The sequence below is a fragment of the Papaver somniferum genome, chromosome 2 (genome assembly GCF_003573695.1).
Source record: "Papaver somniferum cultivar HN1 chromosome 2, ASM357369v1, whole genome shotgun sequence".
Lineage (NCBI taxonomy): Eukaryota > Viridiplantae > Streptophyta > Magnoliopsida > Ranunculales > Papaveraceae > Papaver > Papaver somniferum.
Genome location: NC_039359.1, coordinates 5,034,160 through 5,038,839, shown reverse-complemented (window position 1 = coordinate 5,038,839; position 4,680 = coordinate 5,034,160).

Below are 4,680 nucleotides of genomic sequence, written 5' to 3'. Positions count from 1 at the left end.
GTTTGCTTAAATTGTAACGAATTCCCTTTCGAAAGATAGAAGCTGGTCTAGAAACAATCTAAGTGGAGCCATCATGCTTTTTGTTTGCTAGATTTTATAGGTTTGATTTGGTCGAGTCAGCCTTTTTTGTGATTGTGTATAATTCCCTTGCAATTAAGAATGTCGAGCTGGTATGATAGAAGCCAATACAATGAATATCGACCTGAATTTGAGTATGGACATCATCAGTTTTATTACCATGGTGGGAATAGTGGTTGGGAACGCCAAACTTTTCAAGGTTATGGTTCATACCATGGTGAGACCAATCACTATCCTCACAACCATCAGTCATACGAGGAAAATTCTGCTAATTCCTCTTTACTTGAGTCGACACGTAAGTTAGCTGAGACAACACGTAAGTTCGCTGAAATGAATAACTTAATTATGGACGAAAATAATGCAATGAGTGAACTTTCTTTACCTGATTTCCTAGATTACGTCAGGAATTCATGTGAGTCGGCCCAAAAGCTTTTGTTAGAGACCCAGAATAGAACTTCTCTAAAAGATCTAAATTTCCAAAATAGTGTTTCCAATTTTACCCTTGATGTAAATAGTGAATATTTGCCTAATCTAGAGGACTAGGTTAGAATAAAAGACACTACTTATTTAGATAAGGTTCAATCATCTTCGTACTATGATGATGAGGATAGCAGTAATGAAGAATCTGAAATATGTAGGCATAGTGATCAGGAGTCTAGTAATCCAATTGAGCTGTATAGTGATTATATTATTTCTAGTGCAAATCCAAATAATTTTTATGATTATTCACCTATTCAAAAGGACGAGGATTTGATTAGGGATACCACCGTTTTAGACGATGTAGTTTTTCCTTTTGATTACGAAGCCGATAGTGGTTTAGAGGAACGGGTTCATTTCGAAAATACTGTTTTAGAGTCTAGCGACTTAGAAATAATAGTCTTGGAAGAAGAAGATAGACCCGTAGAGATGAGTAAAGATGCACTACCTGATAATAACTTAGAAGAATCTCTTGAATATTTTAAGGACTCTAAAGATACGGAAATTCAAGAAATAATTAGAGGTCTATCTAGAGACACTGAAAACTCTAAGTTTGGGGGTAATTATCACTTTCCTAGTGCCTTACCTTTAACTCTCAGAAAGTCCCCAAACTTAGGACTTGATATCTCTTCCTCGACCATTTTGCAAGATTACCTTCATACTCGTTTTCCGAACCTAATGATGTCCAGGAAGAAGTTCAGTCGTTAGAAACCCATCCTCTGGTTGATGTGTTTACCCAGGCTATGATACCCAGATTGACTTTGTTTTCCCACCAAATAGTTTTCTTCCAAATGTGGGAACGTTTATATTTCAAATGTGTCGAATATTAAGTTGTGAGACTAAACCTAAATGCTTTAGGAAATTAGAATCGACACATTTGCTTAAGAATGACCACTACTCTCATTTTGGTCAATTATGTAAGTCAAATCTTATTGACTTAGAGGATCCTCAGTTATTTAGGTTATTATTGTGCACTTCTAAGATCATATTTGAGTTTTTCCAGACTCTAGGACCTAATGATTCGGATCCCACCTATGAAGAAACGCAGCCAATGAAAATTTTCTATTTAGACCCTTTTATAGAACCTGAACCTGAACCACAATTAGATATAAATTTCTTAATCAGGAAACTAAGTAAGGGCATGCTAGTCTTGTTCACTTTCTTGGTTCATTGCAGTTTTCAGCTCTATTTAGTTTTGAAGACCCACAGTTATTTCGACTGTTATTTTATGGTTCGAGTTGACTAATCCTTTCCTAAGTCTGGCTGAAGACATTAAACTTAGCACTTCTTGGGAGGTATCCCATGCTCATGCAACACGGTAATATCTTTCCTTAACTCTTCCGCTTCAAATGGTAACAGTTTCTCCTTGTTCATGCTTTTAATTTCATCTTTAGAACATTGAGGACAATGTTAGATTTAAGTTTGGGGGTATGGGAGAAACATTTTAGTTGCAGTATGAATAAATAAACTCCAGAGCCTAGAAATTTATGCGTATTTAGGATGGCACTAACCAATCTAAGTGGATGGAAGCATTTTGGTTGTAGGAGTTGAGGAACCAATCTGAATAGATGGAAACATCTAAAGAGTCTATTCATAAAAGCACAGAGCTCAGGTGTTAGAAATAACATGATAGTTTCACCATATCTCGTTAAGTCCTTTTCACTTCTATTTTTATTTTATTTTGTTTTTAAACCATGTTTCTCTAAGTGATAGGTGGGGCCCACGATTCAAGTTGTTACCAATGCTAGGATGAATTAGAGTGATTGAGTTACAAAAAAAAAAAGTTGAAAAAAAAAAATAAAAAATTTGAGACCAGACCATTCGACCAAAAGGAAAATTCAATAAAGTCGACCACTGGTACCCTTGTATATGCCAGTTGTGTTGACCTAGAGTTAGGTTATCGACCATTGGTACCCTTGTATATGCCAGTGTGTTGATATTAGTCAGACTAGTATCTCAATCCATTAGGATAGGTTCATTTTGGCGGAGGCCTTCAGACAGATATGGGAAACGCCGTTCACTTAGTAAACATCAAAACCATCTATGTTTTTCTATATCCATATCTTAATCTTTCCATGTGATTAGTTTGACTCCGAATATGATGTCCATAGTGCAACTATCTGAGTAGAGCTCTGTCACTTATATATGAATTTTAGTATGCTTGAGTGCAAACTCGTGTACATCAATTGGAATTTCGCATCAGGGTACTTCCTCTTGTAGTCAATAAGTATGCCAACCAAGGAGATTCTTTAGTGCCTTCCAAGGTTCGTTGTAGATAGCTAGGGTCTGGAGTAAAGGTTTTGTGGGTACACCTCTGGTAAACCCTCCGGAGACAACACTCCGCCACTAGGGCCACCTAGTGGTTTAACGGCTTGCTGCACGTGATAAGTGTAGTCATTTTACTTTCTAGATTAGATTTTCTCGAGGACTAGCAAATAATAAGTTTGGGGGTATTTGATAGACACATTTTTGTGTCTAATTTGTCCTCAATGTCCGTATTTTTGGAACTCTATTTTTGTACTAATATTGTGTTTTTATGTATTTTTAGGAAATAAACATTTTTGGAAAATTCGGCTCGAAAAGTTGATTTTGGCACCCCCGGAGGACAAGTGTTATTCGGACTCTCGCTTTTGGATAAGGGGTAACCTAATTACTAAGGGGCACCCCCATGCCACCCCCAAGGCAGCTTCTATTCGCACCCCAGTTCTGGTTAGGGGGAGGACATCTTCTTCCCAAATTCACAAACCAAAAATTGGCGGAAAAAATTGTTCTTGAACTGCCGTGACTAGGGTTGAGGATTTGAAGGTGTTCCAGTGAGATTCAATGGCCCAAATTAAATGGGTTTGTTCCTAGGGCCTATATAAATCTGGTATGGGTGTTGGATTCAGTCAACATTGGTTAGATAACCGGTGGTAATCAAATCAGGGAAGATATTCTAAAATAAAAAAAATATTTTATTCTTGGAATTCTTGGATGAAGGAGACGTGCATGGGTTGATTCTATTGGCTGGAAACAATCCCTACAGCTCAAGGATGACGCGTGAGAAGAGATAAAACAGGGAACAATCCGTAACAAATCAGAGAATTAAAGAAAAAAAATATCGGGAATATTTTCATTCACTGCCGAGTAATGGGAAGATTTTTTGGATTAATGAGAAGTTATTCTTGGTCCAAAGGTGTATAAATATAACTCTTGGGTTAGCATAGAGGGGTGTCGAGAGTTTGGGGTCGAGATGAGGTCCAGAGAAGCAGAAATCAAGAGTTGATGAAACTCTGTTGTTGCTGTTGCTGCTGATGAAGAACACCAAGAAGGACCTGCAACAACAGTCGTTTTTCTACAGTAATAACGACTCACAGCTGTGGGTCGTACATTAGGCAGTCTTATTTTCCACAGCGTTTGCGACACAGTAGCAGCAGTCTTATTTTGTCACTGAGGGTCGTAGGTCTCTGGTTTTATTGTATTTCTCATATTCTCATCATTTGTAAACCATTTTTGAGCCATAATAAATTATTTTGAGAGCATTTTTACTATGATGAGCTGAATCCCTCGTAACCAAGGCAATGGAGGAAGCTATTCACGCAACATAAATGGGTAACTATTTCATTTAATTATATAATTCACCTAATCGCTGCTTTTGCAGAGCTTTAAATTATTTGAATGATTGTCTTAATTATTTGTTATTCAGTTTGATAGGTTATGCTTGGTTTAATCTCTTGATAATCTATGCTTAAGGTTTATAAATAATGTTTGAGAATCTGTATGATTGATAGTGAATTAAAGATAAAAGAGGACTTAAAAATTGAATAGAGTTTTGAAATATTTATCATTCAATTTTGCATAATAGTGGAATCGAGTGTCTTGGTTACCTCTCGCACCCATTGTTAATAATTTTGTATATAATTTTATTAAATCTTTAAATTTAATCTTCACAAGTCCGAGAGTTTGAACCTCATTACTACAACCCACGAAAAACCTTTTATCAAGCCTTGGCCGACAGGCCCGGGTAATCTTCGAAAATTTCATCGTGATGGGGATAGATCATTGTAACCATACGAGGTATGATCGGATCAAGAATGAATATGTACGCAAGAAACTTATGGTGGCACCAATCGAGGCGATGCTTGG